This window comes from Elaeis guineensis, chromosome 13, assembly GCF_000442705.2.
Source record: "Elaeis guineensis isolate ETL-2024a chromosome 13, EG11, whole genome shotgun sequence".
Lineage (NCBI taxonomy): Eukaryota > Viridiplantae > Streptophyta > Magnoliopsida > Arecales > Arecaceae > Elaeis > Elaeis guineensis.
Window position 1 is genome coordinate 48,075,529 of NC_026005.2, and position 27,587 is coordinate 48,103,115.

The following is a 27,587-nucleotide window of genomic DNA, read 5'->3' on the forward strand; positions in this document are numbered from 1 at the left end:
TAGACAAACAAACAAACAAATAAACAAAAAAAGTTTTCAAAATCGATTTAGGTTGATCACTTGTGATGGCGTCGGGAATTGGGATTGGATGGAATTAGAATTAGAAAGGAAGAGAAGCGCGTGGAAATGCTTGTCTGAATACAGATGACACCCTCAAGTACCCGTAAGTAATCCGACCCCTCGAATCAACTGCAATGCTCATGCGCACCTCCGTGCTATATAATAGACTCTTCCCAAGAGTGCTTCGTAGCTCAACACCTCTGTGTCAACTTTAAGGCTTTGCCCCTCAAGCCAAGCACTACTCATCCCAGATGTTTTGATCCTCAACATACCCTCGTGCCAAGATATAACCACTGTGTCACTGATCCACAACCCACCAAGCTGCCATTCAGTACTACACATACCAAATCCACAGCACGACCATGCAACGCTACTACTATGCATGAGGCTCGGGGAAACCCATCTTTAATGCAGCCCAGCTAAACTACCAAGCTCACACGACCTGCAGCTCTTTGAAGCTACAGATGATCGTACACATCCGAGTTCTCTGGAGTTCGACTATCCAAGCTTCCCCCACAAGCTCTTGTGCCACGATCCCGGTCTTGCATCCTTGATATGCCCTTCCATCTCTGGCCAATTTTGAAGAACGTCTCAAATAAAGACAGGCCGAGACTTTGTTTATATGGCTAAAGGAAGAGGAGGCATCGACCCCTCTACTGTCTCCCCTTCCATCATCCCCTCTCCCAAAAAATATCCGCAAAAAGAAAACCCATATGACTTGGACGGTGGTGGTGGTGGTAGGCGGGCATACGGGGTTGGAGACGGCGGCGAAGAGGCGGATGCTCCCCAGAATCGAGGTTCATACCTATAGACACCTGGCCAAAAGCACCGCAGCTAATGAATTCATCCTTTCTCCTCTAGATGGGAAGGCCGTTGTCCTCAGCGACGAACGGAGATCCTAGAGGTTGGGATCGGGCTTTGGGGAAGAACCCTAGCCCTGAACCCAAGACATCCGCATTTCATAGGCAATACTTCTCTGCGTAAAGAAAATATATTTTTAGCCATGCGTCATGTAAATTTTTTTAGCCATATGTCGAATAGAGATGCTTCAATATGGTTGTTCCATTTTAGTATATATATATATATATATATAAAAGCGATGGTTGTAAAGGTCGTCAGGAGCCGCAATAAAAATAAGCAATGGTTATAAGCGTCGTCGGGATCTGTTATAAGCAATGGTTATGAAGCCTAGTTTATGTTGGGCTACATTATGCGCCAGTTGAAGATGTGACTCTGAGTTCTGTTCCTTTCTTTCATGTTGCTTGAGCATGTATTGCAAGCCATCAAGGGTAGTTTGGTTATATTTATCACTGTTCTACTTTTTCCTATTGCCAACCCAACTAACTGTTACCGATCCCATCTAATGGAGCATTGGTAATGCCACAGAAGCCTTATTGGCTAGATCAATGAGCCCCAAAACTCTATAAATAAAGGATTGGGATGGTGAGTTGCAATTGTTTATCCAGTTACTCCCATATTCTCTAGTAAACTGGCTAACATTTTGTTCTCTTCCTTCTTCATAATTTCATTCAGATTTTGTATTCTTGTATCTCTTCATAATTTCTTCATATTGTTTTATTATACTTACCTTGTTTCTCGTCATAGTTTTATCATATTTGCCTTGTACCTATTTGGGTTGGGTCACTTTAGTTTCTAAGTGGGAGCATCATTGCCATTCTATTGGAAAGAAAATTGGCTACAAAGCTCGCTTGAAATATATGCTTCATCCCGCACAAGACGCTCTTATTTTGCTTACTCTGTCCTATTCCAATATAGTGTTTCATGTTCATTTATTAGTATTTTTTTATGAAGGGGTTTCAAAAGGACTTTTTAGTTCCTTTCCGATTTTCATTTACCATTTTTTTTTTCAAAATCTTCAAATCATCATCCCTAGTTAAAAGTCAAACCTATTCTGGAATCTTGTACAACAACAAGTGTACTTCGATTTTTTATTTGTAAACTAATTATCTTCGATCCAATCAATTCAATTTGGTTTATTATCTTTTGACATGATTGTTGTATTGCTCAATTTATCCTGGAATTTGCTTCCACTAGAAATTATTGACTCCATACTGCTCAGGCATAAGACCCATATCACTTAATTGAACCTATCTACCTTAATGGACGTGATTGATTTGGCATGGCTGCCACGGCGATCAATCTGAAATTATGTTTATTTGCTAACTCATCCGCTGCCAATACGAAGACATAGATTATTCTCAGTGTTATAAAACACCAATTTTTGTATAGAAGAATTTTGCTTGATCATTGGAACAGATAGTGCCAGGATCAAGATTTTAAAAACCCCTATAACCTTCTTTTTTTTTTTTCTCATTGGAATGGTGTGGTACCACAACCGACGTCATGTACCAAAACCAATAGCTTCACACAAAGAAAAACTACTAATATACACTATTATAGACTGGTATGACTGATACTATAATATCCCAACCCAAATCAAAACAGCTGTACACATCTTAAAGTGGTAGGAAAAAAATAAAAAATAAAAAAAGAAGAAGAAAGAATACGATGGGAAGAAGAATTCCCATTGTTTTCGAAGTGTCTCCCTTACAATTTCACCAATGGAATTCAAATCCGAAAACGATTTTGGCATCTACTTTCCACTCAATTTAAGAGTTCCTCCACCCTCTTCCAATCCCAAGCCAGAGTTCACGAAGTTCGCCACCGATCCATTGGACTTTTTCCTTACGAAAGCCATCAGTACGCCCATAGAATTTCAGCCTAAACATCATCAAAAAAGTTAGGGAAGAACCTAAGAGTTTTAGATTAATCTTTTCCCTAGATTCTCCAATTATTAGAGCCTCAATTCTGCCCAACAATTGCCGGATTTCTCTTTGATAAACGGAGTCCTATTTCTCTTATTTTTTCTTGAGTTTTCCACCTGTCTTCCTTAGTTTTCCGGTGGGAGTCATTGCCATGGACCACTTGTCAGTGGTCCCCCGACCGTGTCACCACGGCCTGCATCCACAACCACCACCGCCGTCGGTGGTAGCCTCCTTGTTCTAAGAAACAAGGGGAACGAGAAGATTCTTCTATTCCATTAAAGAGAAGAAGAAGGAAGAAAAAAAGAAAAAAAAAAAACGAGAGTTTCCTCCCTTTCTTCTTTGAGCTTGAATCTCCATTTTTTTCTTTAGAAAATCTCTCTCTCTCTCTCTAATTTCTCAATCTATAAATTTCTCTCTAAAATTATTTTTTTTTTTATAAAATTATTTCTCTAAGATTGATCAAGTAAAGAGCCTTCTTTTAAGACCTTAATTAAGAAACTCCTTATCCGTGGTCATTGAGCAGCGTACCAATATTTATCTTGGCCGAATCAGGATACTATTAGATTTGACCTATTTGATCTATGGAGCCAATTATATTTTAATTTGATCTTAATTAAATGAAATTACTTGATCTAATTGACATCTGATTATCGAGCACCGTATTGGTCTCCATTTTTGACTCTTGTTAAATATTATTAATTTGATCATCCTCGATCTCTATTAAACTATCTATATCTTAATATGATCTTTGATCAGATGATGTTAGATGACCAACTAACCCAGATTGTTAGATGTGACTATCTGTGAATCATATCTTTTCTAATTATCCTTATTGTTTCTGATTATTGGACTAAATTTTATATAGGAGTATAGATATCTCAATAAGAAGATGTTTATATTACGGTATGATCTATGAATTGAAAATTTTGTAAAAAGATTATAGAATAATGTGGATTTGTTAGAATACGTGTGAAATAAGTAATGCTTCATTTTTTCCAAATTTATTGATAAATTATTAAATATTCTTTATATTAAAATATATATGATTTATGAATCTGATGTATGATATTTTGAATTGCCGAATATGCTCTATTCTAAAATGTTAAATGATTTATCATTGAACGTATGGAATTTGATATGGATCGTTCGATTGATTTCGATGTCATATGGTTTATAAATTTTTTGAATTGAAATATAAAACAGAGTTTTGATTTGAGATGAATTTTGACCCATAGCCGGACTAAGTATTGATACCCTATCAATAGAGGTTGTACGTCGGTACTTCGATATCCTACCAATAGGAGTTGTTGGGTATAAAATACTCTCGGCCGAAGTTCTTGGCGGGATTGACCCTCGCAAGTCTCTTCCGACTTTCGACTCTGTTGGTGAACTCCCATCGCTCCGCCTGGACTCCTACGGGAGCCGGGCTCCATCCTCGACTCCAACGGCTGCAGACAGACTTCGTCCGGACTCCTACAGGAGCCGGACTCCGCCCACGACTTCAACCGCAAATAGACTCCGCCCGGACTCCTACGGGAGCCGGGCTCCGTCCTCAACTTCAACTGTTGGTAAGCCTTGTCCGGACTCCTACAGGGGCCGGACTTCACCTCTGATTTTAATTGCAGGAAGACTCTGTCCGGATTCCTACGGGAGTCGGGCTCCGTCCTCGACTCCAACGGCTGCAGACAGACTTCGTCCGGACTCCTACGGGAGCCGGACTCCGCCCACGACTTCAACCGCAAGTAGACTCCGCCCGGACTCCTACGAGAGCCGGGCTCCGTCCTCAACTTCAACTGTTGGTAAGCCTTGTCCGGACTCCTACAGAGGCTGGACTTCACCTCTGATTTTAATTGCAGGAAGACTCTGCCCGGATTCCTACGGGAGCCGGGCTCCGTCCTCGACTCCAACGGCTGCAGACAGACTTCGTCCGGACTCCTACGGAAGCCGGACTGCGCCCACGACTTCAACCGCAAGTAGACTCCGCCCGGACTCCTACGGGAGCCGGGCTCCGTCCTCAACTTCAACTGTTGGTAAGCCTTGTCCGGACTCCTACGGGGGTCGAACTTCACCTCTGATTTTAATTGCAGGAAGATTCTGCCCGGATTCCTTTGGGAGCCGGGCTCCGTCCTCAACTCCAACGGCTGCAGACAGACTTCGTCCGGACTCCTACGGGAGCCGGACTCCGCCCACGACTTCAACCGCAAGTAGACTCCGCCCGGACTCCTACGGGAGCCGGGCTCCGTCCTCAACTTCAACTGTTGGTAAGCCTTGTCCGGACTCCTATGGGGGTCGGACTTCACCTCTGATTTTAATTGCAGGAAGACTCTGCCCGGATTCCTACGGGAGCCGGGCTCCGTCCTCGACTCCAACGGCTGCAGACAGACTTCGTCCGGACTCCTACGGGAGCCGGACTCCACCCACGACTTCAACCGCAAGTAGACTCCGCTCGGACTCCTACGGGAGCCGGGCTCCGTCCTCAACTTCAACTGTTGATAAGCCTTGTCCGGACTGCTACGGGGGCCGGACTTCACCTCTGATTTTAATTGCAAGAAGACTCTGTCCGGATTCCTACGGGAGCCAGGCTCCGTCCTCGACTCCAACGGCTGCAGATAGACTTCGTCCGAACTCCTACAGGAGCCGGACTCCGCCCACGACTTCAACCGCAAGTAGACTCCACCCGGACTCCAACGGGAGCGGGGCTCCGTCCACAACTTCAACTGTTGGTAAGCCTTCTCCGGACTCCTACGGGGGTCGGACTTCACCTCTGATTTTAATTGCAAGAAGACTCTGTCCGGATTCCTACGGGAGCCGGGCTCCGTCCTCGACTCCAACGGCTGCAGACAGACTTCGTCCGGACTCCTACGGGAGCCGGACTCCACCCACGACTTCAACCGCAAGTAGACTCCGCCCGGATTCCTAAGGGAGCCGGGCTCCGTCCTCAACTTCAACTGTTGGTAAGCCTTCTCCGGACTCCTACGGGGGCTGGACTTCACCTCTGATTTTAATTGTAGGAAGACTCTGCCCGGATTCCTACGGGAGCCGGGCTCCGTCCTCGACTCCAACGGCTGCAGACAGACTTCGTCCGGACTCCTACGGGAGCCGGACTCCGCCCACGACTTCAACAGCAAGTAGACTCCGCCCGGACTCCTATGGGAGCCAGACTCCGTCCTCAACTTCAACTGTTCATAAGTCTTGTCCAGACTCCTAATGGGGCCGGACTTCACCTCTGATTTTAATAGCAGGAAGACTCTGTCCGGATTCCTACGGGAGCCGGGCTCCGTCCTCGACTCCAACGGCTGCAGACAGATTTCGTCCGGACTCTTACAGGAGCCGGACTCCGCCCACGACTTCAACCGCAAGTAGACTCCGCCCGGACTCTTACGGGAGCCGGGCTCCGTCCTCAACTTCAACTATTGGTAAGCCTTGTCCGGACTCCTACGGGGGCCGGACTTCACCTCTGATTTTAATTGCAGGAAGACTCTGCCCGGATTTCTACGGGAGCCGGGCTCCGTCCTCGACTCCAACGGCTGCAAACAGACTTCTTCCGGACTCCTACGGGAGCCGGACTCCGCCCATGACTTCAACCGCAAGTAGACTCCGCCCGGACTCCTACGGGAGCCGGGCTCTGTCCTCAACTTCAACTGTTGGTAAGCCTTGTCCGGACTCCTCTGGGGGTCGGACTTCACCTCTGATTTTAATTGCAGGAAGACTCTGCCCGGATTCCTATGGAAGCCGGGCTCCGTCCGTGACTCCAACGGCTGCAGACAGACTTCGTCCGGACTTCTATGCGAGCCGGACTCCGCCTACGACTTCAACCGCAAGTAGACTCCGCCCGGACTCCTACGGGAGCCGGGCTCCATCCTCAACTTCAACTGTTGGTAAGCCTTGTCCGGACTCCTACAGAGATCGGACTTCACCTCTGATTTTAATTGCAGGAAGACTCCGCCCGGATTCCTACGGGAGCCGGGCTCCGTCCTCGACTCCAACGGCTGTAGACAGACTTCCTCCAGACTCCTACGGGAGCCGGACTCCGCCCACGACTTCAACCACAAGTAGACTCCGCCCGGACTCCTATGGGAGCCGGGCTCCGTCCTCAACTTCAACTGTTGGTAAGCCTTGTCCGGACTCCTACGGGGGCCGAACTTCACCTCTGATTTTAATTGCAAGAAGACTATGTCCGGATTCCTATGGGAGCCAGGCTCCGTCCTCGACTCCAACGGCTGCAGATGGACTTCGTCCGGACTCCTACGGGAGCCGGACTCCGCCCACGACTTCAACCGCAAGTAGACTCCATCCGGACTCCTACGGGAGCCAGGCTCCATCCTCAACTTCAACTGTTGGTAAGCCACGTCCGGACTCCTACGGGGGCCGGACTTCACCTCTGATTTTAATTGCAGAAAGACTCTGTCCGGATTTCTACGGGAGCTGGGCTCCATCCTCGACTCCAACGGCTGCAGACAGACTTCGTCCGGGCTCCTACGGGAGCCGGACTCCGCCCACAACTTCAACCGCAAGTAGACTCCACCCGGACTCCTACGGGAGCCGGGCTCCATCCTCAACTTCAACTGTTGGTATGCCTTGTCTGGACTCCTACGGGGGCCGGACTTCACCTCTGATTTTAATTGCAGGAAGACTCTGCCCGGATTTCTATGGGAGCCGGGCTCCGTCCTCGACTCCAACGGCTGCAGACAGACTTTGTCTGGACTCCTACGGGAGCCGGACTCCGCCCATGACTTCAACCGCAAGTAGACTCCGTCCGGACTACTACGGAAGTCGGGCTCCGTCCTCAACTTCAACTGTTGGTAAGCCTTGTCCGGACTCCTACGGGGGTCGGACTTCACCTCTGATTTTAATTGCAGGAAGACTCTACCCGGATTCCTATGGGAGCCGGGCTCCGTCCTCGACTCCAACAGCTGCAGACAGACTTCGTCCGGACTCCTACGAAAGCCAGACTCTGCCCACGACTTCAACCGCAAGTAGACTCCGCCCGGACTCCTACGGGAGCCTGGCTCCGTCCTCAACTTCAACTGTTGGTAAGCCTTGTCCGGACTGCTACGGGGGTCGGACTTCACCTCTGATTTTAATTGCAGGAAGACTTTGCCCGGATTCGTACGGGAGCTGGGCTCCATCCTCGACTCCAATGGCTGCAGACAGACTTCGTTCGGACTCCTACGGGAGCCGGACTCCGCCCACGACTTCAACCGCAAGTAGACTCCGCCCGGACTCCTACGGGAGCCAGGCTCCGTCCTCAACTTCAACTGTTGGTAAGCCTTGTCCGGATTCCTACGGGGGCCGGACTTTACCTCTGATTTTAATTGCAAGAAGACTCTATCCGGATTTTTACGGGAGCCAGGCTCCATCCTCGACTCCAACGGCTGCAGACAGACTTCGTCCGGACTCCTACGGGAGCCGGACTCCGCCCATGACTTCAACCGCAAGTAGACTCCGCCCGAAATCCTACGGGAGCTGGGCTCCGTCCTCAACTTCAACTGTTGGTAAGCCTTGTCCGGACTCCTACGGGGGCTGGACTTCACCTCTGATTTTAATTGCAGGAAGACTCTGCCCGGATTCCTACGGGAGCCGGGCTCCGTCCTCGACTCCAACGGCTGCAGACGGACTTCGTCCGGACTCCTACGGGAGCCGGACTCCGCCCATGACTTCAACCGCAAGTAGACTCCGCCCGGACTCCTACGGGGGCCGGGCTCCGTCCTCAACTTCAATTGTTGGTAATCCTTGTCCGGACTCCTACGGGGGCTGGACTTCACCTCTGATTTTAATTGCAGGAAGACTCTGCCCAGATTCCTATGGGAGCCGGGCTCCATCCTCGACTCCAACGGCTGCAGACAGACTTTGTCCGGTCTCCTACGGGAGCCAGACTCCGCCCATGACTTCAACGGCAAGTAGACTCCGCCCGGACTCCTACGGGAGTCGGGCTCCATCCTCACCTTCAACTATTGGTAAGCCTTGTCCGGACTCCTACGGGGGCCGGACTTCACCTCTGATTTTAATTGCAGGAAGACTTTGCCCGGATTCCTACGGGAGCCGGATTTCGTCCTCGACTCCAACGGCTACAGATAGACTTCGTCCGGACTCCTACGGGTGTCAGACTCCGCCCACGACCCCAACTGCGAGTAGACTTCGTCCGGACTCCTATGGAAGCCAGACTCCGTCTTCTATTCTGACTGCGGGAAGACCTCGCCCAAACTCCTACGGGTACCGGACCCCGCTACTGACTCAAACCGAACTTCGACCGACAAATCTAGACCCCCTGGCAGGCCACAGTAACAGACAACATCGCTCCACTCCCTGCGGCGGACCCTACGCAGCTCCATTACTCCCTGGCAGGCCGTATTAACGGTCACGATTCTGCTCCACTCCCTGCGACAGATCCTGTGCGATTCCATCACTCCCTGACGAGTCACGACAGCGGACGTCGCTTCACTCTCCGTAACTGATTCCACGTGGCGAGCCACGGCGATAGCCACGATCCCACTCCACTACCCTCTGCAATAAATTCCTCCTGACTCTGAGCGGCCCACTACCAGATGGTTACAGGCGTCGCTATCAATTTGTTGCCCCCTCCGTCTATAAAAGGGGAACCCCCAGATACGTTATTCTATAAGCTCTCGTTTTTACCTAGAAACTCTGCTAAAATTTTCGTTCGAGCACCCCATTCTTGTTGAGGTAGAGAACTGACTTGAGCGTCGGAGGGTCTTGCCGGAGCAACCCCACCTCCGGTTTAGACTTCTTTTGCAGGTCTCGGCGGCGACCGCGATTCCAGCTTCTCCGACGTAAGCGGATTTTTGCACCAACAGGATTGGCACTAGAGGAAGGGGCCTGAACCTTCGCAGTACCCTTGTTCTTAAAGGGGCGCTCAACAGGACCACCCCTGGGCATCTTTTCCGGCGTCCTCTCCTCCCTCCTTTGCTTGGTCTTTGCCCGATGCCTCCCCGCAAGGCATCCACACGATGATCCATGACCTCCGCGGCCAGATCTCAGGCTCCGGCCTCACCTTCAGTTTCCCAGCCTCCTCCTCCTCCTCCGGCGACGGCGATCGGTGCGGAGCAATTTTATCTGCTGGCGCAGCAGGTCAGGGGCCTCACTGAGGCCGTACAGGCCATGCAGTAGCAGCAGCCGCAAGCATCGGTGCGCCTGGAAAGGGTGTCACCGGAACGCCAGAATCTGACAGTGGGGCGGGCCACTTGGGCCAGCCGCCCCATCTTTCCCGGGAAGATGAATCCGAGGGTGGAGAGCCCTCAATTGGATCATGACTCTACCCCTGGAAGATCCCTGCCCCCATTCTGTCAGAGGACCCTCGAGACCCGAAGTCGAGAAGATTTCCTAGACCGGAGGCTCCAGGAAATGAATCGGCGAATCGAGGAACTCCGTCACGCTCCCCCCGCTTTTGGTGAGGATATTTGCACTGACCCTCCTTTTCTCAAATGATCATGCAGGAACCGATCCCGTCAAACTTCAAACTCCCCCAGTTCGAAAGCTACGACGGGACTTCGGACCCGGTCGATCATCTGGAAGCCTTCCGAACGATGATGCTGCTTCATGGCGCATCCGACGCCATCTTGTGCCGGGCCTTCCCATCCACCTTGAAGGGAGCGGCGAGAAATTGGTACTCGACGCTGAAGCCGGGTACCATCTTTTTCTTCGATCATATCAGCCACCAATTCATGGCCCATTTTGTCAGCAGTCGGCGCCCTCGGAAGGGCTCGGAGTCTCTCATGAATATCAGGCAGAGGGAGGGAGAGTCCATTCGGGCCTACATCAATCGCTTCAATGTCACAGTGCTGGAGGTCCAGAATTTGGATCAATCGGTAGCGATGGCCGCTCTGAAGGGCGGCCTTCAGAAGAATGATCTCTTGTTCTCCCTGGAGAAGAAGTACCCCAGGAATTTTGCTGATTTGTTGGCTCGGGCTGAAGGGTACGTCCGAGCAGAAGAAGTCTTCAAAATGAAGGATGAGGAGACCGTGAGAGAGCAGCAGGCGGGAGACTCGAGTAAGCCCGCAGTCGAAAAAAGTTTGAGAGAAGCTCGACCGCGTTCTCGATCCCCTCCTGGGCACAAGCGTGCCCATACTCCACCCCGGGTACGTGGGCAGAGAAGTCCGGATCACGGGGTTCGACGGGGTTCTCCACCGAAAAGATTTCGCAACTACGCCCCCCTCAATGCCTCGAAGACCCAGGTACTGATGGAGGTCAGGGAGCAGCTCCCTAGGCCAGAGAGGATGCGCACACACCCCGGGAAGCGCAACCCCAACAAGTTCTGTCTCTACCACCGCGACCACGGCCACGACACGGAGGAATGCATCCAGCTCCGAGACGAGATCGAGGAGCTCATCCGGTGAGGTCGACTCGACAGGTTCATCCGACGCCGGCCTGAGGGTAGAGAAGATTGGCCAAGGGCCCTGCCGCAACCTGAACTGCCAAGGAGGGAGGAGCAGCCCGGAGATCGGCCTCCAATTGAGACCATCGACGCCATTACCAGAGGGCCTCAAGAAGGAGCAGACCTTCCGCAACCATGGAGCTCGAAAAACTTACGGATGTACTACCAATAACTTCATTTTAATCAAAAATTGTATATCTGCATGTCTTTGGCACTATCCTACATCTATAGGACAATCCAAACAAATTGTATCAGAAGTGAGAAGGGAACCTTATCTCGACAAAGTCGAAGGCCCGGTTCCCTTTAGACCGGATGGGGGGAGAGGCCCTGCAATGCCCATATGCGCCCCCACAGCCCTGTTAGGGATAGGAGGAGAACCTCGCCCTAACTTGAGCAAAGTCGAAGGCCTGGTTTCCTTTAGACCGGATGGGGGGAGAGGCCCTGCAATGCCCATATGCACCCCCACAGTCCTATTAGGGACAGGAGGAGAACCTCATCCTAACTTGAGCAAAGTCGAAGGCCCAATTCCCTTTAGATCGGATGGGAGGAGAGGCCCTGCAACGCCCATATGCGCCCCCACAGCCCTGTTAGGGACAGGAGGAGAACCTCGCCCTAACTTGAGCAAAGTCGAAAGCCCGGTTCCCTTTAGATCGGATGGGGGGAGAGGCCCTGCAACGTCCATATGCGCCCCCACAGCCCTGTTAGGGACAGGAGGAGAACCTCGCCCTAACTTGAGCAAAGTCGAAGGCCCGGTTCCCTTTAGACCGGATGGGGGGAGAGGCCCTGCAACGCCCATACGCGCCCCCACAGCCCTGTTAGGGACAGAAGGAGAACCTCGCCCTAACTCGAGCAAAGTCGAAGGCCCGGCTCTCTTTAGGTCGGAAGGTGGGAAGGACCCAGCAACGCCCATATGTACGCCCACGGCCGCGTTAGAGACAGGAGGAGGACCTCATCCTAACCAGAGCTGAAACCTGTTACGACAGGAATGGGGGAAGAACCTCATCCCGACATTAATTAAAAGTCTGATCGTTCAAAGACCAAAAGAGAAAAAGGGGGGACTTTCCCCAGCGGCCCCCTCGCAATAAAATTCCGTCCGGACTCCTACGGGAGCCGGACTTCTTCCTTGACCTTGACTGCAGGTGGACTCCGCCCGGACTCCTACGAGAGCCGAACCCCATTCCCAACCTCAACTATAGGTAAGCCTCATCCGGACTCCCATGGGGGCCGGACTCCGCCTCCTGCCCCAACTGTAGGAAGACTCCGCCCGGACTCCCATGGGAGCCGAACTTCGCCCCGACTTCGCTTACGGGAGCCGAACTCCCGTAGCCTCACCAAGAGCGGAGGAAAAATTCCAAGCGAAAAAGAAAAAGGAAGGCGATGGGTCACGTCAGCGACGAATGAAAAACAAACAGCGTCCAAGATGCAGAGAATCCTGTCTCGACAAGGATTGGGGCTCTTATCAAGAACCCCAGCTTTCAAGGAAGCTTCCAACACAAGCTCAAGGTAAGACAACTTCCTCAAGGTGACAGAAGCTCAGACCTCCGAGCTCGAGCCTTGATGGGGGCACCAAACCCGAATGGCCCCTAACGACTCTGCGGTCACGGACGAAAAAGATGGGTCGATACGATAGTAACCGGATACCTCCGAATGACACAAAGGCCAAAAAGAAGCTCGACAAACGATAATTCAACACATGAGTAAAAAAGGTAGTGGAAAATTACCTTCTCATATGCATTATAGAGCCATTGAGGTTGAAGGAAAGGGATAACTAAAAGGCGAGCCAGCGTGGCAACCATCGGTGACCTAAGGACGACGTCAAAAAAAAAAAAGAAAAAAAAAGAGAGAGAGAAGAAAAAGAAAAGAGAAAAAGAAAAAAGAAAATACAACAACGATAATGGCAAAGGAAAGAAGTTCGGCAGACAACAATTCGATGCAAAGTACAAACGAGGTAATAAAGTATCCTTCTTATTTTTCAATCAACAAGATATACGTTATAAAACCCAGAGGGCCAGAAAAGAATACACTATTACAAGGCTCGGATACATGACTTGGAAGAGATACACCGGAGGCCACTTCAGGCTGTAAACTTCTCTTCCCGATTCTGTCCAACCGCATTTTTCGGTGCGTGTGATAAACATGCTCGGCTTTCTCCCGCTCCATCTCTGGAATCCCAACCCTAGGGGAAAAGAATGGGATAGAGTTCAGGAGGCAGCAAAGGCAACGGCAGCGGCGATGACGACCTGTTTCAAGAAGAATCGGGGTTACCCCGGGGACAGTAATGGCGTCGGAGATATGCGCCATCACCGAATGCCCCATGACAACCACCGTCCTAGGGTTCCGGCAAGGTCGGCAGGCGCTACTTCCACCATCCCCGCAACAAGTTTTACTGTCCCACCGTCGGCGCCGACCGCTTCTGGTCCCTCAGCTCCGACGACATCAAGGATCCCGCCACAGCTTGTGATGACGACTCTGCCCCCTTGACCGGTGTCGCCCCGATCAGCTACTCCAAAATTCTCAGGCGGAACACCTTCACCGGTTGTCTCCGTTATTAAACCTCTGTTGTTGAAGGGATTCTCCCTCGAGCCCCCTTTAAAGCGACGGGAACCCACAGCGGCACGACCGGAGAGCTCGCAGACTGCTGTTCTCCTCCTTGCACCCTTCCAAGACCATGGCATCCTCTTGAGATTGGCATCCAGGGCGGAGGTCCTGGCGGGGGAACCCCTTAAAGAGAATCGGGGGACTGGAAATGGCGGAGAGCTGGCGAAGATGGCAAAAACTGGCGCAAAGGACGCTCGGAGTCAGAAGGGGCACCGATGGAGTGGCTAAGTGGCTAGGCTCTCTGGCGAAAGGAAGATGTCGTCCCTCTGGCGAAGTGAAGCCCCCCGAGGAAGGGTGTGGGGTTTAAATAGGCAACGGAGCCTAGCGCCATTATGGTGGCGAGTGTCCCTAGGCCAACCGGTGCTCACCACGTGTCCTGCGTGTCCCATTCGTCGCTACCTGGGGTTGACTGTTTGCAAACTTTTATGGCATGACGCTTGGGATCACGTCCCGGGGGGAGTTCCGAAAAGACTCTTCGGGTCACCCTAATCAGAAAAAGGGCTCCGGCATGCGTGCATTAAATGCCAACATATCTGAGAATGGTTGCACGCGGGCGTCAGGGGGAGAACTTCGGCTGCGATGACCTCTCTGTACTTCCTTCATTCGAAATTCAAATTCGGAAGTAGGGGGACTGGTGTTGGGTATAAAATACCCTTGGCCGAAGTTCTTGGCGGGATTGACCCTGGCAAGTCTCTTCCGACTTTCGACTGCTGTTGGTGAACTCCCATCGCTCCGCCCGAACTCCTATGAGAGCCGGGCTCCGTCCTCGACTCCAACGGCTGCAGACAGACTTCGTCCGGACTCCTACGGGAGCCGGACTCCGCCCACGACTTCAACCGCAAGTAGACTCCGCCCGGACTCCTACGGGAGCCAGGCTTCGTCCTCAACTTCAACTATTGGTAAGCCTTGTCCGGACTCCTACGGGGGCCGGACTTCACCTCTGATTTTAATTGCAGGAAGACTCTGCCCGGATTCCTACGGGAGCCGGGCTCCATCCTCGACTCCAACGACTGCAGACAGACTTCGTCCGGACTCCTACGGGAGCCGGACTCCGCCCATGACTTCAACCGCAAGTAGACTCCGCCCGGACTCCTAGGGGAGCCGGGCTCCGTCCTCAACTTCAACTGTTGGTAAGCCTTGTCCGGACTCCTACGGGGGCCGGACTTCACCTCTGATTTTAATTGCAGGAAAACTCTGCCTGGATTTCTACAGGAGCCGGGCTCCGTCCTCGACTCCAACGGCTGCAGACAGACTTCGTCCGGACTCCTACGGGAGCCGGACTCTGCCCACGACTTCAACCGCAAGTAGACTCCGTCCGGACTCCTACGGGAGCCGGGCTCCGTCCTCAACTTCAACTGTTGGTAAGTCTTGTCCGGACTCCTACGGGGGCCGGACTTCACCTCTGATTTTAATTGCAGGAAGACTCTGCCCGAATTCCTACGGGAGCCGGGCTCCGTTCTCGACTCCAACGGCTGCAGACAGACTTCGTCCGAACTCCTACGGGAGCCGGACTCCGCCCACGACTTCAACCGCAAGTAGACTCCGTCCGGACTCCTATGGGAGCCGGACTCATTCCTCAACTTCAACTGTTGGTAAGCCTTGTCCGGACTCCTACGGGGGTCGAACTTCACCTCTGATTTTAATTGCAGGAAGACTCTGCCCGGATTCCTACGGGAGCCGGGCTCCGTCCTCGACTCCAACGGCTGCAGACAGACTTCGTCCGGACTCCTACGAGAGCCGGACTCCGCCCACGACTTCAACCGCAAGTAGACTCCGCCCAGACTCCTATGGGAGCCGATCTTCGTCCTCAACTTCAACTGTTGGTAAGCCTTGTCCGGACTCCTACGGGGGCCGGACTTCACCTCTGATTTTAATTGCAAGAAGACTCTGTCCGGATTCCTACGGGAGCCGGGCTGCATCCTCGACTCCGATGGCTGCAGACAGACTTCGTCCGGGCTCCTACGGGAGCCAGACTCCGCCCACGACTTCAACCGCAAGTAGACTCCGCCCGGACTCCTACGGGAGCCGGGCTTCGTCTTCAACTTCAACTGTTGGTAAGCCTTGTCCGGACTCCTACGGGGGCCGGACTTCACCTCTGATTTTAATTGTAGGAAGACTCTGCCCAGATTTCTACGGGAGCCAGGCTCCGTCCTCGACTCCAACGGCTTCAGACAGACTTCGTCCGGACTCCTACGGGAGCCGGACTCTGCCCACGACTTCAACCACAAGTAGACTCCGCCCAGACTCCTATGGGAGTCGAGCTCCGTCCTCAACTTCAACTGTTGGTAAGCCTTGTCCGGACTCCTACGGGGGCCGGACTTCACCTCTGATTTTAATTGCAGGAAGACTCTGCCCGGATTCCTACGGGAGCCAGGCTCCGTCCTCGACTCCAACGGCTGCAGACAGACTTCGTCCGGACTCCTATGGGAGTCGGACTCTGCCCACGACCCCAACTACGAGTAGACTTCGTCCGGACTCCTACGGAAGCCAGACTCCATCTTCTATTTCGACTGCGGGAAGACCTCGCCCAAACTCCTACGGGTATCGGACCCCGCTACCGACTCCAACCGAACTTCGACCGACAAATCTAGACCCCCTGGCAGGCCACAGTAATGGACAACACCGCTCCACTCCCTGCGGCGGACCCTACGCAGCTCCATTACTCCCTGGCAGGCCGTATTAACGGCCATGATTCTGCTCCACTCCCTGCGGCGGATCCTGTGCGATTCCACCACTCCCTGACGAGTCACGACAGCGGACGCCGCTCTACTCCCCGTAACTGATTCCACATGGCGAAACACGGCGATAGCCACGATCCCACTCCACTACCCTCTGCAATAAATTTCTCCTGACTCTGAGCGGCCCACTACCAGACGGTTATAGGCGTCGCTATCAATTTGTTGCCCCCTCCATCTATAAAAGGGGAACCCCCAGATACGTTATTCTATAAGCTCTCATTTTTACCTAGAAACTCTGCTAAAATTTTCGTTCGAGCATCCCATTCTTGTTGAGGCAGAGAACTGACTTGAGCATCGGAGGGTCTTGCCGGAGCAACCTCACCTCCGGTTTAGACTTCTTTTGCAGGTCCCGGCGGCGACCGCGACTCCAGCTTCTCCGGCGTAAGCTGATTTTTGCACCAACAAGAGTGTATGCTAATACTTCATTATCCTACCAATAAAAGTTGTATGCTGGTATTTCGATATCCTATCAGTAGAGATTATGCACTGATACTTCAATACCTTGCTAATAGGGATTGTGCATTGGCATTTTTGATATCCTGATAGTGGAGTTTGTGCACTAGTATTTCAATACCCTACCACCGAAGGTTGTACACTGGTATTTTGATACTCTGTCATTGGGGGTTATATAGTGGCACTTCGATTTAGTTTATGGCTGTTGAGATAAATGTAATATTTTGAAAGAATTTGATTTATGAACGAAAATAAATTTGCATGAATCTTGTTGGTACAAAAATCTGCTTGCACCGGAGAAGCTGGAGTCGGAGAAGTCGCGGTCACCGCCGGGACCTGCAAAAGAAGCCTAAACCGGAGGTGGGGTTGCTCCGGCAAGACCCTCCGACGCTCAAGTCAGTTCTCTGCCTCAACAAGAATGGAGTGCTCGAACGGAGAATTTAGCAGAGTTTTGAGATAAGAAATGAGCTTATCAGCAGTTGATACTGAGAGAGGAGCCCGGCTCCCGTAGGAGTCCGGACGGAGTCCTCTGCAATCAAAGTTAAAGGTGAAGTCCGGCTCCCATAGGAGTCCGGACGGAGCTTACCAGCAGTTGATACTGAGAGCGAAGCTCGACTCCCGTAGGAGTCCGGGCGGAATCCTCTTGAGGTCGAAGTTGTCGGCGGAGTCCGGCTCCCGTAGGAGTTCGGACGAAGTCTGTCTGCAATCGTTGGAGTCGTCGGTGGGGCCCGGCTCCCGTAGGCGTCCGGGCGGAGCTGTCTTGTAGCTGAAGTTGTTGGTCATCGAGGATGAAGTCCGGCTCCCGTGGGAGCCCGGGCGGAGATTTCTTTTGAGGTTGGCCTTGCTGGCGGAGCCATTGATTCTGTGGAGGATTTCGACTGGGGGTATTTTATACCCAACACCAATCCCCCTACTTTCGAGTTTGAATTTCGAACGAAGGAAGTACAGAGAGATGGACACAGCCGAAGTCGCCCCTTCGAATCCTGCATACCGCCGCCCCTAGATATTTGGCATTTAATGTGTGTACGTCAGAGCTCACTTTTCGATGAAGGTGACCTGAAGAGTCTTTTCGGAACCCCCATCGGAACGCGATCCCAAGCGCCATGCCACGGAAATTTGTGAACGGTCAACCCTCGATAGTGATGAAGGGGATAAGCGTGACACGTGGCACGCACCAGTTGGCCCAGGAATACCCACCGCCATAACTGCGCTAGGATCCGTCGGCTATTTAAACCCCCTAGTCCTTTCATGGCTTCATCCTGGCGCCTTTCTTTCGCCTGAGAGCCTTGCTTCCCTCGCACCAGTCCTTGCCTTCTTCAGCCCCCCAATTCTTCTCTGAGGGTTCCTACGCCATGTCCTCTACCCCGGAGGCCGTTCTTGAGGGGATGTCTAGGGCTTGGAGGAAGGTAAGGAGGAGAACGGCGGCCGGTGAGAATCTTCGTCGTTTTAAAGGGGGCTCAAGGAAGAATTCCTTCAACAACAGGAGTTTAATAACGGGGGCTGTCGGTGAAGTTATTCTGCCCGCGAATTTCGGAGTAGCAAGGCGGGGTGATACCGATCAAGAGGGCAGAGCTGTCGTCATAAGCTATGGCAGGATCCTTGATGCCGTCGAGGCCGAGGGATCAGAGGCGGTCGGCATCGTCGTGGGGCAGTGGAACTTGTTGCGGGGACGGTGGAAGTAGCGCATGCCGACCTTGCCGGAGCATTTTGGGTGGCGACTGTCGTGGAGCATTCAGAGATGAGGCACATCTCTGGCATCGCTACCGCTTCCAAGGTGACTCCAGTTCTTCTTGAAACAGGTCTTCGCTACTGCCGCCGTTGCCCTTACCACCTCTGGGGATCTATCCCACCCTTTTCTCGCTAGAGTTGGGACTTCGAAGACAGAATGAGGCGAGATGGGGCGAGAGCTGTTACACGCACTGGAGAACACGACTGAGAAGGACAGAGATGGGAAGAGGAGTTTGCAGCTTGGAGCGGCCTCCGGTTCATCCTTCCCGAACCGTGTTTGCGAGGCTTGCGATGACGTGTATCTTCTTCTTCTTTTTTTCTGACCCACCGGGTCCTGTAACGTATACTCTTGTTAAATGAAAAAGAGATTTTGTTACCTCGTCTGCATCTCGCATTAAATAGTTGTCTGTCGAACTTCTTCATTTTCCTTTCCTCTTTCTTCCTTCTCTTCTTCTTTTCTTTTTCACGTCGTCCCAAGGTCATCGTCAACCTCTTCTGTTCATGCGGGGTTGTCATTTGCTGAGCTCCCTTTTGGCTTTTACGCCGTTCGAAGATACCCAATTGTCATTCCATTGATGGTTGCAGGTTCGCTTGGGGCCCTTCGGGCCCGAGGTCCCTCCTAGGGCTTGAATTCGGGGATTCGAGCTTTCGTTGCCTTCGGGCACTATTTGCTTTCCTTTTTGCTTGGATTTTTTCTCTGCTAAAGTCGGAGCTAAGTTCGGCTTCCTTGGAAATCCGAATGGAGAAGCCCTCCTGAAGTTGGAGTAGTCCGGCTCTCGTAGGAGTCAGGGCGAAGTCTTCCTGCAATCAAAGTCATAGGCAAAGTCCGACTTTCGTAGAAGTCCGGACAAGGCTTATCGGCAGTTGCTGTTGTCAGCGGAGCCCGGCTTTCGTAGGAGTCCGGGCGGGATTGTCCTGTAGTTGATGTTGGCGATTGGAGCCCGGCTTCCGTAGGAGTCCGGGCTGGGCTTAGCATCGGTCGAAGTAGCTTAAGTTAGGGCAAGGTTTTCCTCTTGGGGGGCGCATATGGGCGTTGCAGGGCCTTCCCCCACCCGGTCTAAAAGGATCGGGCCTTCGACTAGGGCGAGCGTTCTCCTCCTGTCCCTAACAGGGCTATGGGGGCACATATGGGCGCCGTAAGGCCTCTCCCCCCATCCGGTCTAAAAGGAACCGGGCCTTCGACTTTGCTCAAGTTAGGACGAGGTTCTCCTCCTGTCCCTAACAGGGCTGTGGGGGCACATATGGGCGTTGTAGGGCCTCTCCTCCCATCCGGTCTAAAAGGAACCGGGCCTTCGACTTTGCTCAAGTTAGGGCGAGGTTCTCCTCCTGTCCCTAACAGGGCTGTGGGGGCACATATGGGCGTTGTAAGGCCTCTCCCCCCATCCGGTCTAAAAGGAACCGGGCCTTCGACTTTGCTCAAGTTAGGGTGAGGTTCTCCTCCTGTCCCTAACAGGGCTGTGGGGGCACATATGGGCGCCGTAAGGCCTCTCCCCCCATCCGGTCTAAAAGGAACCGGGCCTTCGACTTTGCTCAAGTTAGGGCGAGGTTCTCCTCCTGTCCCTAACAGGGCTGTGGGGGCACATATGGGTGTTGTAGGGCCTCTCCCTCCATCCGGTCTAAAAGGAACCGGGCCTTCGACTTTGCTCAAGTTAGGGCGAGGTTCTCCTCCTGTCCCTAACAGGGCTGTGGGGGCACATATGGGCGTTGTAAGGTCTCTCCCCCCATCCGGTCTAAAAGGAACCGGGCCTTCGACTTTGCTCAAGTTAGGACGAGGTTCTCCTCCTGTCCCTAACAAGGCTGTAGGGGCACATATGGGCGTTGTAAGGCCTCTCCCCCCATCCGATCTAAAAGGAACCGGGCCTTCGACTTTGCTCAAGTTAGGGCGAGGTTCTCCTCCTGTCCCTAACAGGGCTGTGGGGGCACATATGGGCATTGTAATATCGGGCAACTTTCTGTCTGTAGGCTGCCATTCGAACCTGAGCAATCTCCCATCTTTCTTCCAGCAGGTCGAGGTTGGCTTTGAGACTTTGTGCATTTTGGGGCTCGTCGAATGCCACGACTCGTGCCGATGGGAGTTTAAGCTCGATCGGGATGACGGCTTTCGTACCAAAGGCTAAAGCAAAGGGAGTCTCCCCTGTAGGTAACCTCTGGATAGTTCGATACGCCCATAGCACGTGATAAAGCTCGTCCGCCCAGGTTCCTTTTGCTTTTTCAAGCCTTGTCTTAATTTCCTGCAAAAGGGTTCTGTTAGTTACCTCAGCTTCGCCGTTCGCCTGAGGGTGGGCTACTGATGTGAAGTTGTGGGAGATGTTTAGATCTTCACAGAATTCGGCGAATCTTGCTCCCACGAATTGCTGTCCGTTATCAGTGATTAGGGTTCTAGGTAGACCGAACCTGCACACAATTGACTTCCAAACGAAATCTTGTACTTTTGCTTCTGTGATTTTTGCTAGTGGTTCGGCTTCAACCCATTTGGTGAAGTAGTCGATCGCTATCAGGAGGAACTTTCTTTGCCCAGACGCCATGGGAAAGGGGCCAAGGATGTCCATCCCCCACTGTGCAAAAGGCCATGGGGCACTTAGGGGTGTGAGCTCAATGGCGGGCTGTCTCTGGACGTTGGTGTATCTCTGGCATCGATCGCACTTTTTGACGTATTCGATCGAATCATAATGCATCGTTGGCCAGTAATACCCTTGGTGGAGTAGCTTGTGGGATAAAGATCTGGCACCCAAATGGTTTCCGCAAGCTCCCTCGTGCACTTCCCATAAAGCGTAGTCAGCTTCTGAGGGCCGGAGATACCTTAAGAGGGGCAAGGAGTATGATCTTTTGTACAATTTGCCCTCATAAAGGATGTACCGGGAGGCTTGATTTCGGAGCTTCCGAGCCTCCTTCGCATCCCGGAGAAGAACTCCATCTCTAAGATAGATTATCAGTGGGTCGACCCAGCTGGGCTCGTGGTCGATCTCCATTACAGGCCGTGGTTCTTCTGTACTCGGATGTTTCAGAACTTCAAAGAGGACGCCTTTGGGCAATTCGGCCGGGGCCGACGTGGCCAGCTTGGAGAGAAGGTCGGCTCTGGTATTCTCCGACCTTGGAATTTGCCTAATGTCGAAGTTGCTAAAGGCGAGGGTAAGCTCCTTCACTTTCTCAAGGTACCTGGCCATACTGTCCTCCCGTGCTTCATAACTCCCGCAGACTTGTCCCACCACAAGTTGGGAATCGCTGTGCACCCGGAGTTGACCTATTCCCAGCTCTTTGGCGATCCTTAATCCCGCAATCAGGGCCTCATATTCCGCTCCATTGTTTGTTACGGGAAACCCGAAACGCAGAGCGTACTCCGTAATGACTCCCTCCGGGCTGACCAAGATCAGGCCCGCACCCGTGCCTGCCATGTTGGAAGATCCGTCCACATAGAGGGTCCAAAAGCAATCAGAGGGACTGGCTTCTTCGTTAGGGGAGTTCGGTTGAGACTTCAGGTCATCCACTCTGCTTTGCTCAGGTTCGGCCTCCTCTGGGATGGTGCACTCTACGATGAAATCTGCCAGTATTTGGGCCTTTACTGCTGGTCTGGGCCTGTAGTTGATGTCGAATTCCATGAGCTCGATCGCCCATTTTGCCATCCTTCCGGAGGTATCAGCTCGGTGCAAGACCGCCTTGATCGGTTGATCGGTGAGCAGCGTTACGGTATGCCCTTGAAAGTAAGGTCAGAGTCTCCGAGCTGCAACCAACAAGGCGTAGGTCAGTTTTTCTAATTTAGTGTACCTGGTCTCGGCGTCCCTCAATGCACGGCTAATGTAATAGACTGGTCGCTGGACTTTCATTTCTTCTTTGACAAGAACAGCCGCGAGGGCCGTGGGAGAGACCGCCAGGTACAAAAATAGTTCCTCCCCAGGCTCAGGCTTCGCCAGCAGCGGGGGTGAGCTAAGGTAGTTTTTTAATTCTTCGAACGCCTGTTGGCATTCAGAGGTCCAACAGAAGTTCTTCGGCTGCTTGAGGGTTTGAAAGAAAGGCAAACATCGTTCGGCCGACCTCGCGACAAAGCGATTAAGAGCCGCTATCCTTTCCGTGAGGCACTGAACCTCCTTGATCGACCTTGGGGCGGTCATCTCTTGGATGGCATGAATTTTCTCTGGATTGGCCTCAATCCCGCGTCCCGATACCATGAAGCCCAGGAACTTTCCCGAGGTTACCCCAAAAGCACATTTGGTCGGGTTCAGCTTCATTCTATACTTTCGAAGAGCGCCAAAGGTTTCCTCGAGGTCGGCAACATGATTTCTGGAAGACCTGCTTTTTACAAGCATATCGTCCACGTAAACCTCCATGTTTCGGCCGATCTGCTCTTTGAAGATTTTGTTCACCAGTCATTGATAGGTTGCGCCCGCGTTCTTGAGGCCGAACGGCATGATCCTGTAGCAGTAAAGGCCACGATTAGTGATGAAAGCTGTCTTTTCTTCATCTTTCGATGCCATTCTAATCTGGTTATAGCCGGAGAACGCATCCATAAAAGTGAGGAGCTCATGGCCTGAGGTAGCGTCCACCAGTTGGTCGATCCTGGGAAGGGGGTAGCTGTCCTTTGGACAAGCCTTATTCAGCTTTTTGAAGTCGATACACATCCTCCACTTGCCGTTTGCTTTCTTGACCAAAACAACATTGGAGATCCACTCAGGATAATTGACTTCCTTAATAAATCCGGCCTTGAGAAGCTTATCCACTTCTTCGGCTATCGCCTTCTGCCTCTCCGGGGCATGACTCCGGATTTTTTCTTTCGTCGGCCGATGTTTAGGGTCGACTGCCAGATGATGTTCCATGACTTCTGTGTCGATCCCCGGCATATCCGCCGGGACCCATGCGAAAATGTCCGCATTCCTTCGGAGGAAATCCACAAGACGTGTCCGCACCTCCTCCCCCAGGTTGGAGCCAATTAACACCACATGCTCCGTGTTCCCATCATTCAAAGGGATTGGTATTAGGTCTTCGATTGGACCGCCCCTCTCTTCAGTGAGGTCATCGCGAGCATCCAATCCATCGACCGGACAGAGGTCCGCTTGATCGCTTTTTTGCAAGGCGATGTTGTAGCAATGTCTGGCCAGGGCTTGGTCTCCCCGGACCTCTCCGATCCCCTGGTTGGTGGGGAACTTCAATTTCAAATGGTAGGTTGAAACAACAGCTCTGAGGGCATTGAGGCCGGGTCGGTCAAGGATTGCATTGTAGGCAGATGGCGCCTTTACCACCAGAAAATTCACCAGAGCTCTGGACTGCTTTGGATACTGACCCGCGGTCACAGTCAGAGCTATCATTCCTTCCGTCGGAACGGCGTCACCGGTAAACCCTATCAAGGGGGAGCAAATCGGTCTCAGATGACCGCCCAGAGTGGTCATTCTTGAAAAGGCATTGTAGAACAAGATGTCGGCCGAACTCCCGTTGTCGACGAGAATGCGACGGACGTCGTAATTTGCTATGTTCAAGGAAACTATGACCGCATCGTTATGAGGGAATTGGACTCCCTGGGTGTCCACTTCAGTGAAGGTTATGGGTTCTTCAATTTTTTGTCGCTTGGGGGATGCAGCTGGTACGTTGGTTGCCTCCCGCTGGGATTCCCCCGAGACGGTATTGACGGAACCCGGCAGAGGTCGGTCACCCGGCCACTCCTCATTGGTGACCATAGCCGGAGGCAGTTGCGCAAAGACCTCGTGAGAAGGCATCAGATGAGGGGAGGAGGAGCGGGTGCCGGAAAAGATGGCCGGAAGCGGATCCATTGAGCCCTCCTTTAAGAACAAGGGTACAGCGAAGGTTCAGCCGCCCTTCCTCTAGCGCCAATCCTGTTGGTACAAAAATCTGCTTGCGCCGGAGAAGTTGGAGTCGGGGAAGTCGCGGTCACCACCGGGACCTGCAAAGGAAGCCTAAACCGGAGGTGGGGTTGCTCCGGCAAGACCCTCCGACGCTCAAGTCAGTTCTCTGCCTCAACAAGAATGGAGTGCTCGAACGGAGAATTTAGCAGAGTTTTGAGATAAGAAATGAGCTTATCAGCAGTTGATACTGAGAGAGGAGCCCGGCTCCCGTAGGAGTCCGGGCGGAGTCCTCTGCAATCAAAGTTAAAGGTGAAGTCCGGCTCCCGTAGGAGTCCGGATGGAGCTTACCAGCAGTTGATACTGAGAGCGGAGCCCGGCTCCCGTAGGAGTCCGGGCGGAATCCTCTTGAGGTCGAAGTTGTCGGCGGAGTCCGGCTCCCGTAGGAGTCCGGACGAAGTCTGTCTGCAGTCGTTGGAGTCGTCGGTGGGGCTCGGCTCCCGTAGGCGTCCGAGCGGAGCTGTCTTGTAGCTGAAGTTGTTGGTCGTCGAGGATGAAGTCCGGCTCCCGTGGGAGCCCGGGCGGAGATTTCTTTTGAGGTTGGCCTTGCTGGCGGAGCCGTTGATTCTGTGGAGGACTTCGGCTAGGGGTATTTTATACCCAACAAATCTTATTTGATTAATGTAATATATTTTGAAATGATGCACCTTGCATGCTTATTTTCAGTTTATTATTATTATTGAATTTATCTAGCTAAAGTGTATATTATTTATTAGGCCATCTGACTTGTTATTCTATATTTTACTATTTTTATAGATTCAGAAGACTAGTTTGACTCGAGATTTTGATATAGGAGAGCAAATTAGAATCAAAATTTCATATCTTTCTTTATATTAGAATTCATTGAATTTGATGAAAAATTATGAAAATTTTGTTTTATAAGATATTTGATTTAGTTATTTAAATTAAAATTAAATATTAATTATTTAAATTTTATTCTACTGTTATTTTATGATATCATAATAAGATGCCTTGCATATTTATGGAGAGAGTTCTTCATGAATATATAGTGGTTGCCATGATCTCGGCTCGCGATCTTAGGTTGAAGACATGACAGATACATACTTGTTGTGACAAAAATCCATCTTGAGGTCAGATCGATTGGAGCTTGACGATGACTGTAGATCAACGACAGCTGAACGATAGTGGCAAGACCTACAGTAAAAATCTCCGACCAGAGTTAGCTCAAGCGGAGATCCTCCAGCACTCAAATTAGATCTCTAAAAAATAGATGGAAAGAAGTGAGCGTGTTGGAAAAGAGATTTTTTCATACTTTGGGGGTCTCTTGTGTGCCTTTATTTATAGACAAAGGCTGAAACGTCTTAAGGAGGAAGGAGAATCAGACGGTTAGCCTTGACTTATCAGATGAGATTTGATCATCATTCTTCTCTTATCTGGGGAGATTTATTTATTATTTCTTACTTATCTGCTCTACAGCCAATTATTATGTCATGATCATTTGAATTTTAAAAGAGATACTAAATTTTCATATCAAGTTGAACTGACAAGAAAAAGTAAGGATAGGCCAAGGAGTAGTTCCATAGCCAAGCAAGAGTCGGAATTACTGAAGTAAACAAATCAAGAGGGTCTGACCAAACTTGAGTTACTCGTATGCCCTTTGTCTTCGGCTCGTACGAAATCACTCCCAGTATAAGGCCCCTGCTCCTCCTGAGTCTTAGTCAACATAAATCAAAGGCGTTGCGATCCAAGCGAGAAAAAAGATACAAAAATTTTTTATTTTCAGATTATTTTTATTTTTTTATTTATATTTTAAAATTTAAATTTTAAAATAGAATTCAAATAAGAAGGAAGATTTCGGTAAAATTTCAAACACCCAAGGAGATAATGATGCAAATCAAATCGTAATAGATTTATGGAGATTCGGGACCAAGAAGGTTATAGAGTCGCTCACGGTTGAGGCCGAGGCAAGCGAGATTAGTTCGGAGGGGTTCGATTGTACTTTCCTTGTAGCTGAGAAGGTGGCGGGAACACAAAGCAAAATGATGTGAGCAGTACGTGGAGTCTAAAACGCCCTCTCCAGCATGGGCGATGGTGGTCGGATTAACCACGAGGCTGCCAACAACACCAACACTGCCCTCGACACCACATTCTCCATCTTCGGCATCCTCAACGGCGGCCTCTACAACCTCTTCGGCCCCCGTCTCACCCTTCTCGCTAGCTGCTCCGCTTATGCCCTCTACGCCGGCTCCTTCTTCTCCTACAACCACTCCTCTTGCAAGCCCTTTGTCGTCTTCCCCGGTGCCCTCCTCGACAGCGGCGCCGGCCTTCTGTGGGCCGGCTAGGGCACCATCATGACCTCCTCCCCCCTCCCCACTGCAAGGGCTCCTACATCTCCCTCTCTTCTCGTCCACCTCCGACCTCGGAGGCATCATCGGTGGCTTCATCACCCTCGCCTTCGATTACTGCCGCAAAGAGGCCGCCTCCGTCAACGACGGCATCTACATCGCCTTCTTGTGCTTCAGGGCCGCCGGCGTCACCCTTTCCTTTGCCATCCTTCCCTCGACGCTAGTCATCCGTAACAAGGGCACCCGAGCCACTGCCATAGCCTATTCCAACATCTACGCCGAAGCATGAAGTCATCTTCGCACTGAGGACCGAAGGCTGAACAATGGGGAAGGGATCCTTTCTATTGGGGCGCACAGATGTACAGCTTCTTTGGGATCGGCTACTTCTGGACTTCGGCTTGAGGAGCAGGGGCACAGGAGGGGGGCTGATAAGGATCGGAGCCACACGGTGTTTGGGATGGCGTTTTGGGTCGGAGGAGCGGGCCAACCAGCTTCTTTGGGATGGCGTTTTGGGAAGTGGGTCTCTTGGGTTTTAAGGACTTCGGGGAAGATTCGTCGGGCCGTGTGTTCTCTACTTCAGTTATGGGCCCTTGGGTGCCATGTTCCACAGTTTGAGCCATTGGGTCCACGGAGCACTGGCTGATGATTCCGAGATACTTTGCAGGACCATAGGCCTTTAA

The 27,587-nt window shown here is 51.7% G+C and overlaps 1 pseudogene; it reads left to right on the forward strand.

Moving 5' to 3' along the window:
• The first annotated feature begins 682 nt into the window (after window positions 1–682).
• On the forward strand, window positions 683–27,587 carry LOC105056206 (UNC93-like protein 1; annotated as a pseudogene).